Here is a 13,091-nt window from a genome sequence, read left to right as displayed (position 1 = left end):
AAAGTTTTGCATCGCTTGTATCAAACTAGAAAAAAAACTCTTTAGGATTTATTATTTAAGAACAACAGTCATGCATCTGCCTTTCATGTTAGAGAGCTTAAAATAAGCTTAAAATAAAATGAAACTGAGGAAATCTTATATTCTGATGATTTCAGAATAAAACATTATCTTTGTAGGAGGCTTTCTGAAACTTAATCTTAACAGCCTGTGACCAGAAAAGTCACCTCTTCTTTCTGGGGGGACAATTCCTTCTTCTCTTTCAGCCTCTTATGTATGACCAGAGTACAAACCAGATCCTGTAAAATATAACAAAAAAAGTAAAACTGAAAGAAAACATTGCAGGTGTCAAATAAATGAAACCTTCAGGAGCTGAATGAACAAAGTAAAATTTGAATTTGTTCATCAATTTGAATTAAAATTTGAACAAATTTGAATGAACAAATGAACTGAGAGCATAGTTTTAAAAGACAAAATAACCCAGCAGACTGCACTGCAAGTCCAAACCTCAAAAGGTTAGTGTAGTGTTTGTGTAGGACTCAGAAACCATACTATGTAGCTTTATTGAAATAACCTTGACTAAGCTTCCATCAATGCCACATTTATCACAGCTGCTGTAGAACACAACTGTAACTCTTAAAGGGACAGCAACCTGTCACTCACAGTTCATAATATAACAGCATCCAACAGGATCCAAGAAAACACCAAACTGAGAGTTTTTCAGATATAACAGTTGCTGAAAAAGAACTAAATGACTAAATTCTACAACCATATTTATGGTTTGATACATAAACCTGCAAAGCCATGAAACACAATAAATATTTTCCAGGCTGGGGTTTGTGGATAGCTGGCTGTTTGGCCCCTGCTCTGGAGGCACTGAATTGGAAAAACACACCTGAGAATGTGTGTTACATCACTGTGACCATTTCAGTTGTGCAAAAATGCACAAGTCTATTGCAGTGGACATTGTGGCTTATTTTAATGTTCTGGATCATGATTTATGATGAACCGATATGGTGTTCAGACAGCATCATATCCAGCACTTCCTGTATGTAATTGTGGAATACAGCTGTGCGGAAAGCTAAAATATATCTGCAGATATTCTAGAAAAAGAAAATTATTCAGAGGGGTAAGTTGATGAAGACTATGTAGACTTTTGCACTTGAGGGCCTCTTTCCATTGTTTTTATTTTATTTTATTTTGTCAGTTGTTGAGACATGAAATACAAGTGTGCTGCACCATACTGTAAATTAGCTAATGGAAACTGTGGCAACAGTTAGCTTGTATCTGCTTCTCTAAATAGTTTGAATCATTACAATAGTGCTGGTACTGTTGAGCCTCAGTGCAATATTTGACAGTGTTGACCATAAGATTAAAGCGACTGGAGAGCTGACTCAAACTACAATACTTTACTAGTTTACAGTCTTACCCTATAGAACAGGGACTTTGTGTCAAGGTCATTTCTCACCAGAGCAAACAGATACAGGATACCCCAAGGTGAATTCCTGGAACCAATCTTGGTATTTACATAACACAAAATATAGTAACTTACTAACAAGTTTAGCATAAGTATTCAGATGATATAGAGCTCTACATTGCACTGTTACTAAGTGACTATGAGCGTACACATGCACTGAACAAATTCTTAAAACAAATCAGTGTGGATGTGGAATAACTTTCTTCAGGTAAACAGAAACAAAACTGAGATTATCTTTGGTCCTAAATGGGAGACACACGTCTTCAGTTCTGACAGAAACTATCAAGCCTGAAAACTGGGTGTAGTGATGGACCCAGACCTGAACCTTCAGAGATAAAGACACTACAAAGTTGACCTCTATCACATCAAGAACATTTTAAGGATTAAAGGACGAATGCCCCAGCAGTACCTAGAGAAACATTTATGACAGAGCCAGAACCCAACACACAGCCAAAGGGCTTCAAAGGGTTTATTAGAAAACACAATGAAACACCATATGTCATAAACTGATAGGAGAACTTCTAAGCTCACTTTGATTTATTTATCTGTCACAATGGATTTAACATTATAAGACAAAAACTCAAAGATAGACATACACAGAGTTTATTGTCATTCAATTGTACATTTAAAAGATATTTGTATAAAATGTACAAATAGAAATAAATTTTGTTGCAAGGCTAAAATAATAATAAAATAAATAAGTAATAAAAGTATCAATACAAATATATACAATACAAGATTAAATTAATGGGAGTTTAGTATCCTTGTGGCTTGAGGGATGAAGCTGTAGAGGAATCTGGTGGTTCTGCATTTGAAGCTGCTGAATCTTTTCCCAGAGGGCAGTTAGGAGAACAGACCATGTTGAGGTGATCTTTTATAATCACCTCAGTTCAAAATCAACCCATGTAGAGCTCCATCATTAGGTTTTATGTAATTAAATTAAAAACCAGATGGACTACTCCATCATAAATCTGAGTGAAACTGAAGACTGCTGTAAAACAAGGCACCACACAGTATGTTAAATCATTAGGCTGTGAACTCCAAATTATGATGGGTTAGGGAAGTATTTCTTGATTTGCCCTTCTTCTCCATCTAGTGTTCATTATACCAAACTGCATTTCAGTAGGTCAAGGAGGCTCCAGCACAGAACTTACACTGTATCTGTCATAACCTAATGGTTGCTCACAAAATACTTTTATATTATACTACATACAAGTTAGAATATTATTATTCAGAAATAATACATCTCAGACATCTGTATCTGTAAATACTAAGTAAGTACTAAGTTTGTAATCACATTATTGGGTTTTTCTGGTTTCCTGTAAGACTTTTCCAGTTTGCATATGGTCCTGGGTTTTGCCTGCATCTCCTCTATTTGCGATTTTTGTTTGTAGCTTTGATTCTTTTGATTTTGGAAGTTTAATTTTTTATTATTTTTTTTATATTGTGCACCCAGCCTCCCTGCTTCTCTGCTCTGCTTGAGTCATCCAACTGATCTAGTCACAGCTTGCTAAAATATGCATTCCTGCAATGAACAAGGTGGTGTTTTGCTCAGTCTCAATTGACCCAAATGATTCAAACAAGAAGCTATTTTTCTTGTGTATAGTCACAAGATTATATCTAATAGTATCTTTTTGACTGTATCTACATAAACAAATCTTTCCGGTTTAGAAGAAAGCCTGGAGTGTCATGTATTAATGGCGACACAGAATAAAAGCAAAGAAAGGGAGCTGCATTTTGGCTTAGTCTCAAGGTCAAATGAGATTGGGTGGGATATGGTAGTGTACCCAGTTTTATGGAGCTCAGAATAAAATTGTGACTGTTATGGCTTCTCTATCTGCTTTGGCTCTCCCTCACTGGGATGGTGTGGTCACTCAATTTTCATGGGGAGTCGCCTTTTATGGAGATGTAGACTGCTGATAGGCAGCAAGCGTGTGTTCAGCAGACTTTAATGTCTGATGGTGCCAATAAAACAGAATGTGATATAAAGAACCGTAAAAGAACTGCAGGTGGGAACACAGTGCATCCTGGGAGAACGAAGTGAAGTAAACTGAGTTTGATGGTGAAAGCAACTCACAAAGAGCCATACACATGTAAATGTTCAGTAACTTTTCATGAAATCAGTTGATTTCACTTTTTTTTGTAAAAGGTAACAATACAGAATCATGACAACAATTTTAAACTTAGATATCTATTACATTTTTCTGAAAAATATACAGTTTAGATACTTCACAAAAAAATATGAATAACATTCAAAATAATCCAAATTCAAAATTTTAAGTTTCATATGAAAGTTCTGAATGTGTAAAAAGTGACAGAACGACAACATAAACAACAATGACGTCTTATCTGTTTAAGACGTCACTGCCGGCATCTTTCAGTGATGCCAGGGCGCCATCTGCTGGATGCATCTGCCCATTTAAAGAGCACTGTTTTCCTAGAGGTTTTTACTTTTACTTTGTATTTTCAGTTGCTTTGGCCCTTTTCCTGATCATATAGCTGTTATATCAACCTACATAAAATGCGTAGTCATTTGTGCACATCATAGTAACAACTGCTCATTCCCTATAAACACATAGCAAATCCTTTTGGATGTGGATCCGTTGCTTCCATACAATTCTCAGTATTTTTAAAATAACATTTTCATTTGCTTAAGTCATGTCAGTCAAAATTAACTATGCTAATAAATGCTGAATATTCATTCTCTATCAAACTTATAGTTGATAGAGAAGTTCCCAAGCAAATTTTAAGGATTTCTTCATCATTCTTTTCTGAAAATGTCATCCAGATTCAACAACTGCTCTCATGTGAAGCTCAAGACCTTGTTTCAGAAAGCAAAGATAATAAACCTATTCAGAGTAACTGCAATGTGATGCTCAGTGTTTTAACTTTCAAACAGGAGACATCAACTAGGTAACTCAGCAGTTAGTCAAATCAATCCTGAGTTAAGCGTGAGTGTGAGTACAGAAGAAGCTCTCATCAATTGAAGGCAGACACACAATTCACCATGGCAACAGGAGAAAATAACAAGACAGAGACCAAGTCAATGTGTGAGTGTGATTTGACAGATAATGAAAATTATGTCCTTGACACTACACTAATTTTGTAAGTTAAAAAAAGAAAAGTAATTTTATAAATATAAATATCAACAGCATTTTTGCTTGTAAGCAAAGAAGTCTTAATGAAATTAATAGTATTCAAATAACATTTATAGTATTGGTAGATCAGAAATTATAACTAAATTATATATATATATATATATATATATATATATATATATATATATATATATATATATATATATATATATATACACACAAAGTGTGTGTGTGTGTTTGTTTTATAATTATAAAGCAGATAGAGAAGTCATATATGTTAGTTTTTAGTTTTTATGAAAATAAAAAAACTAAATTAAACTGACCCAATTGTGCTTAATGAAAATAACACAGAAAGAGAATAACTTTATTCAACACCTAGCAGAGATCAAACACAATTCAACCTGAAGAATCTCACAAAGAAAGAGGTACAATTAGAAAGTTTTATTTGACACGAATGACTGAAGATTTTGACACTCAGGCCCCAGCAGAAGACATGACTGCTGTGAAATGCAGTAAACTTGGATGAGCAGTTAAGGATGAGGATTAGAGATGTCTTCCCCCAAAAGAGGATGCAGAGGCCGGCGGAGTGGCCGTGTTATGACTAAGGGGGAAGATGCTGGATAATAAGTGAGGGAAATGGCTGAGCAAAAATGGGCTTACAGGCTGGAGGTTAAGGGCGTGAATGCGAGCTGGGAGATGGAGGCCAGCTGCTAAAGGGAGACAATGGAAAGCTCTTTGTTTCAATAGGTAACTTCTCATTTAAGCGGACAGAGGTAACATGTGGAGCACCCCAAGGTTCAATCCTAGGACCTCTCTTATTCTATATCTATATGCTCCCACTAGCTCAGGATATAACAGGAAATAAGATCAGTTACCATAACTACACAGCTCTACATTATGATGACACCAAGTGACTCTGAACCCACCCAATCACTGAATGAATGCTTAGAACAGATAAATGTGGGGATGTGCTAAAACTTTCTCCAGCTGAACAGAAACAAAACTGAAGTTATCTTTGGACACAAAGAGGAACAATCTAGAGCAGTGGTGCCTACATTGGTCCTCAGAGACTGGCATCCTGATTGTTTTAGTTCTCTCCCTGATCCAGGTTTAACACACCTGGATCAAATGATGGCTCATTAAAAGCCTAAGGAGAACATTGACATGCTGAAAAGGTTTTTACTACCACCAGGGAAAGAACTAAAACATGGAGGATGCCGGCCCTCGAAGGCCAACTTTGGCCACCACTGCTATAGAGTCACTGCACCCTTTAGTTACTTCAGTTGGGAACCAAAGATTATCCCGGAAATCTGGGTATAGTGATGAACTCTGACCTGAACAAGGTTCAGGTCAGAGTTCAAAAAGAAAAAAGTATCGACTTAATTATAAAACTAATCAATTAAATGGATAAAATGATGCAACAGATTCAACTTATATATATATATATGACATATTTAATATATACAATACATTAAATAATAACAATAATAATAATAATAATGCACAAACACACATGCACACATGCAGACACACCCCTACAAGAACACACACACATACACACACACACACATATATATATATATATATATATATATATATATATATATATATATATATATATATATATATATATATATATATATATATATATAAACAGAGGGGGAGAGAGAGAGAGGGGGGGGGGGGGTATGGGTTGTTGCTCATCTATAAAACTTTATAGCATTTATTGCAACGTGGGGCCTGGTTGTCATGGTGACCAGTTATATGAGCTTTACAGCAGCAGAAAAGCGAAAGGGGGGGACATGCACAAATTGTGACTATATTTTTGGAAGAGAAAGACAGACAGACAATATAAACTCATGTTTTAAATAATCTTTTCTTCACAGTCCTTTACTTGGGAGTGCAAAATGTGTTACAGCAGGAAGAACGTCTGCTAGGTAGGGATAAAAGAGAAACTTTAATGAGTAGTTCACAAGAAAAGTTCAAATTAAAGTGTAGCTCAGCTGTCCACGCCTGCCTAATATACTGTATATATATATATATATATATTCAGACATACATGTCTGAATGTCTGAATGGCCCCTACCAGAATCTACTGAGTTTTCTTTGCCTTGAAATCCCAGTCTTACAATTCTAGATCTCAGAGGTGCTAACATCAAACAATTATATAGAGTTAACCCCTTGGAGGAAAAGGCCACAGTTCGTTTGACCATGTCTGTCTCTGTAAGAGCCTCACGACTTGGAACTTTAAGAGGAAGACGTGTCACTGAAAGTCAGGGGGTGGGATCAGTTGTTTTAGGGTGGAGTGTTTTGTTCAGTCTGTTCATGATGCCACAGTGCCACCTGAAGGACTAAAAGTGTTAGCAAAGATTTCTTGTCTCAATACCAGCAAACACTTTGTAAATGATGATGTGTATGTGTGTGTTTTCTGGTATTTGTCACCTTGTAAGGCCAATTTTTCCAGTAAATATGTTGTGATGACACACTGTTATGTGTCCATAAGAAAAAGTGCTGTTTTAGGGATATAGGGTTTGGGTTTAGGACTTAAAGTGTGAGTTGAGTTTCATTTAAGTTTAGGGTTAGGCACCTAGTGAAAATGTTTAAATTAGGGTAAGGGTCAGAGTTAAGCTATAGAAATTATTGAAAAATTAATGGATGTCAATAAGTGTGTGTTTCATCTAAGCCGGGAGTATTGTGAAAGATAAAGTTTTTTGTAGATTGTGTTCTGGGGTGTGTGTGTGTGTGTGTGGGTGTGTGCGTGGGTGTGGGTGTGTGTGTGTGTGATTTTGTACTTACAGAAAAAAACAGCCTTCCTGGGTTTTTTTTTTCTTCTTTTTCTCGTCACTCTTAAAGCCCGACTCTATGAAGTGTCTGGCTTATTGTGGTTGTAAGGATGGATACTTCAGTTTCTCTGTTGGAACTCTGCAGATCCTTGTGGATTACGTTTGGCCTTTGTGCTACTTCTCTAATGAATGCCCTCCTTGTCCTGTCTGAGAGTTTTGGTATGTGGCCCTCTAGTGGCAGGTTTGTCATTGTATCATGTTCTTCCTAATTGATGATAATGGATTTTATGGTGCTTAGGGGATTCAAAAGATATGTAGATGCTTTTGAAAACCCACTTTGTCAGGTATTAGGTTAGTGATGAATTTGCAGCTTCAAAACCATCACTACAGTTGATTGCACAAGTGCACTTTATTTCATTAAGCATGTGGCTTCTGAAAAAAATTGTTGCACCAGATTATTATACTATCTATCTATCTATCTATCTATCTATCTATCTATCTATCTATCTATCTATCTATCTATCTATCTATCTATCTATCTATCTATCTATCGATCGATCGATAGCAAATCAGATCAGGTAGCAAATTAATTGCTACCTGGCTTCCATATTTCTGTGTTTGCAGCTTGACTGGTGTCATCAGGCTTCATGGACAAGTGAGCTAAGTATTATTAAATAATCTGCACAGTCACAAAAAGTAGTCTGACTGAATGCAGCCCTAGCCTGGTACTTTTATGAGTCTGTCTCATATGTTCTCTAATCCCCTTCCTAGTGGCCACCTTTAATGAGGTTAGTTCTGCTGGAGATCTTCTGTCCAAAGAAATTGATGCTCAAGTCTAGAGTCACCTATATATATATATATATATACTTTTACTTACAGACAAAAACAGGAAGGCTGATTTGAGTTTGCCAAAAGACATGTGGGAGGACCTTCAAAATGTACAGAGGACATTGCTTTTGTCAAGCGAGACCAAAATTGAACTGTTTAGCCAAGGAAACCACAATGTCTGGAACGAAATCAACACATCTCATCAGCAGGGAGCGGGAAACTCTGTCAAGGGATATTTTTGAGTCACACCTGTTTCAGTCTGTCAGTGTTTGAGACTGGGATGAAAGTTTACATTCCAACTAGACAATAACCCAAAGCATACTGCTAAAGCAACAATCAAGTGATTTAAGGGGTCACTTGATGTGTATGAATGAATGACCCCCCTGCAACACCTACACCCCGCCTTCTGGCTGCTGGCCTCGTAACTCAAACCTAGCTCCAGGCCACAACTGCTGTGCAGGAGCCGCCTGAGCGAAACACCATTACCATGACTGACTCGATCCCAACGGGCTGGTTGCCATTGGGAGAGGATTCCAAGGATGGTGGTGCAGCTGGGGAGCAGCGAACATCTTCTTCTGTTGGAAGTTCCAATCGCAGCATCTCCTAAGAAACAAAGAGAGAGAGATGTCATCTGCAATCTCAACCAGCAGACAAAGGTGAGAACAAGGGCAGCTTTGCACTATTCACTCCTGATATTTCAGAGAATGACCTCATCAGCATTGATGACAAAGAGAGACTTGTCAACCCTCCTGTGAAGTTCAGGTGTCTTGGGACGAGGGGACCGGCTGCCAACCCAACACAACCCGCCCAGGAGGCCTTCTCTCTCCTGGATCTATCACTGCAGGAGCTGGATCAGATCTTTGAGGGAAGGGACCTCACCCCGCTGGAGAAGTGTAAACAATCAATTTAGGCTGCTCGGGCCTTAATTGGTTTTTGGCCAGAGCAGCGAAGTGTTGCTAATGCCTAATCTATCTGAAGGAATTCTTCTTCTTCATTATTTTTGTCCACCTGAAACTGCAAATTTGGGGGGCTAACCATTTTCAAATACTCACCAAAACTTTCTGCCGCGTGGAATTAAACAATTTTTATGGGATAGCAAGTGGGCGTGGACACACTGGTCAAAACCATCCTCTGAGATAGGACAAACGTATACTGTAGAGCTCTGAAACTCAGAACATATGTAGATCCACCCGAACCAAGACAAAAGGTCTCCTGGAGGTATGACGTAAAATGTACAGGGAGGCAGCCATTTTGGGTCAAATGGCAAATTTTGGCCATTTTTCACGTTTACACACCTCGAACTGTAACAAACGTCTTAGGATTTTGAGTTATTGGCTTTATTTTTTGGTCAGTATGCAGTTAAGGGATGGAGCATTAAAAGTTATCAAAATTGTGAGTTTATGAGCATGTTTAGGGGGCGTGACCAAACAGCAAATTTGGAATACTTGCCAAAGCAAATGAAATGCTATGACTTTCACATACCATTGCCGAGTTGCACCAAACTTGGTATCAGTGATCTAGGTTGGATGCCCGATGATCCTATATGGTCATATGCTGACATCATCTAAGCCCCTCCCACTCAGAACAGGAAGTGCCTTATTTTCTTGGAAACCTTTCATTTCTGACCCCCTTGAGCTAATCAAGATGATCTTGAATCAGGAGACAAATAACAAGTTGATCTGACTTGCTGTAAAGCACAAAGTGTTTTTTAGTGAAGGGCGTAGCCGTGGCGATGTGGTGAAGTCAGAGGTGATGCCATTTGCATAGTTGGCTCTAAATCACACATGAATTATCTGATTAGCATCAAACTTGACATGACTGACCTTTGTTAACCTCTAGAGAAGCCAATAGGATTAAATTAGAATTTGACTTCACTGCGCCCCCTGGATTATTGTAACAGAAATATCTTTTTAATGCATCAACCAATTTGTACCATACTTTTTGTGCATCATCAGGGAGCATTATTGAACACGTTGGTGTGCGCCGTCTAATGGACAGGTGCTGGAACAACGGAAGTGCGTCCATGATGCCAACTGGGTTAGGTGCTACAGCTCCTGCGGTCGCAACGAGCCTGAAGGAGCGCTGAGCCAATGCAGCTTTCATCTTTAATTTTGTTTTTGTCTTTTGAGAGATATAAGATATAAACTGCATTATAAGTAAAATATATTCTTGCTATTATTATTATTATTATTATTAAAAGTATCCATTTCTTCTAGAAGAAGAGATATACAAATTTAATAGTGGAAGTGGACTAGTTGAAGAGAAATGTCAACCATGTTGTCTGAGCACATTTTGCATAAAGCACAGCAAACGTCTGACAAATCACACAATATTTTCAAGCTCTGTCGAAATAGTTCAACCAGGGCCTGGTGTAGAGTTTGGCAAGTCGATGCTTCTGCAAACTATTTTCATCACACATCTTGAGAACCAATTTTGGCAGTTCGGATGAAGTATGTCAGGGATTCTCCACACCTCGCAAGTGGACCACAATTTCCACCGCTTGTGTCCCTCCTTCACTATGCTGCAACCTGTGATTCTACAAGAAGCTTGTGCAGAAAAAGTCCATGATAAAGCTAGTGATTTTTTATTTATTTATTTTTATTTATTTTTTGATAACTTCATGTTTTGAATGCTGTGTAATTGGACAGATTTTTGACAATATCTTTCATATTTTGTTGCTAGGATACATACAACACCTCAATGCATTTGTGGCAATATCTGGTGATTCTAATCGTGTCTCACTCTCTTCAACACTGTCAATGTTTTTCCAGTTTGTCAGATGCTTCGCACGTGAAAAAACAAAACATTGGATTTGTTTTATTTAAGATCAAGGATTCATATGTTTCTAAACTAAGACCTCTGGGAAAATGGATCACAATCTTGATTCTCCCTTATTGCTACTGTCATGTGCCACAGCTGGTGTCTTGTGGACCCTTGGAATGTTTCAGCTTATCTCCCATCACAGCCTAGATTTTAGAATCTGACCCCTGATTCTCTCAGGTTGATATACACAATATACAGTATCAATCCATCCATCTTACATGCTTATCCCTACTGGGGGTGCAAGGGGTACTGGTCTCCAGCGGCCAATGGGCGAGAGGCAGGACACATCCTGGACAGGTCCATTATAGGGCAAAACAGAGAGACAGACATAATCAAGCATGCACACACCTAAGGAGAATTTAGAGAGATCAATCAACCTAAGTCATGACCTTCTTGATGCAAAGCAACAGTGCTACCAACTGCACCACTGTGGAGCCCCACAATATATATTTTCTTTAGTTAAGACGTATTATAAAAAAATGTCATTGTTTCGTGAAATGAAATGTTCATAGGGAAAACTGTACAAGATTCAATCTAGCAATCAAACAATGTACAACAATTTACATTATTTTAGGTTGAAAGATACATAAGCTTAGACTTACTAAATATCACAGTTGCCAAGAGCTTGTGAGAAGAAAGACTTCTCTTCCCCTTCTGTTCCATTCTTTACAAAGAGCTCCTGACTCCAGTTTTTGGTTCTGGGTTTCTAATTCTTCGGCTGTGAAGACTGGAAGGACGAGCTCATCTGGTGAGTCCGTCTCTTCAGCAGAATCAGTGGCTGTAAGTCAGGTCAGTGTCCCCCAACCAAGATCCTGCATTTGACCTCCTCTAAGGTTTTGAAGATATTACACTAAAAACTACAATCTACAAAAACAATTAAAACTCAGTAAAAGAACAAAATCCTAAACCTTTATTAATCCATCCATGGATGGATGGATTCCTTGAATTCAGATCATTTGAATTAAATTATTTGAATTCAGATGACTCAGTTATTTGAATAATTTATTTTTTAATTCATCCATCCATCCATCCATCCATCCATCCATCCATCCATCCATCCATCCATCCATCTACTTCCGCTTATCCGAGGTCGGGTCGCGGGGGTAACAACTTCAGAAGGGAAGCCCAGACTTCCCTCTCCCCGGCCACTTCTTCTAGCTCTTCCGAAGGAATCCCGAGGCATTCCCAGGCCAGCAGAGAGACATAGTCCCTCCAGCGTGTCCTGGGTCTTCCCTGGGGCCTCCTCCCGGTGGGACGTGCCCGGAACACCTCACCAGGGAGGCGTCCAGGAGGCATCCTGACCAGATGCCCGAGCCACCTCAACTGGCTCCTCTCGATGTGAAGGAGCAGCGGCTCTACTCTGAGTCCCTCCCGGATGACTTAGCTTCTCACCCTATCTCTAAGGGAGAGCCCAGACACACTACGGAGAAAACCCATTTCGGCCGCTTGTATCCGCGATCTCGTTCTTTCGGTCATGACCCAAAGCTCATGACCATAGATGAGGGTGGGAACGTAGATCGACCGGTAAATCGAGAGCTTCGCTTTATGGCTCAGCTCTCTTTTCACCACGACGGACCGGTACAGCGCCCGCTTGACGGCAGACGCTGCGCCAATCCGCCTGTCGATCTCCCACTCCCTTCTTCCCCCATTCGTGAACAAGATCCCGAGATACTTGAACTCCTCCACCTGGGGCAGGACACCCTCCTTGACCCGGAGAAGGCACTCTACCCTTTTCCGGCTTAAGACCATGGCCTCAGATTTGGAGGCACTGATCCCCATCCCGGCCGCTTCACACTCGGTTGCGAACCGCTCCAGCGAGAGCTGCAGATCATGTCCTGATGAGGCCAGTAGGACCACATCATCTGCAAAAAGCAGAGATGAGATCCTAAGGCCACCAAATCTGATCCCCTCAACACCTTGGCTGCGCCTAGAAATTCTGTCCATGAAAGTGATGAACAGAATCGGTAACAAAAGGCAGCCCTGGCGGAGTCCAACTCTCACCGGAAACGAGCCCGACTTACTGCCGGCAATGCGGACCAGGCTCTGACACCGGTCATACAAGGACCTGACAGCCCGTATCAAAGG

This window comes from Xiphophorus hellerii, chromosome 16, assembly GCF_003331165.1.
Source record: "Xiphophorus hellerii strain 12219 chromosome 16, Xiphophorus_hellerii-4.1, whole genome shotgun sequence".
Classification (NCBI taxonomy): Eukaryota; Metazoa; Chordata; class Actinopteri; order Cyprinodontiformes; family Poeciliidae; genus Xiphophorus; species Xiphophorus hellerii.
The sequence above is the reverse complement of the archived record's forward strand: the minus strand, read 5'-3'. Positions refer to the sequence as shown.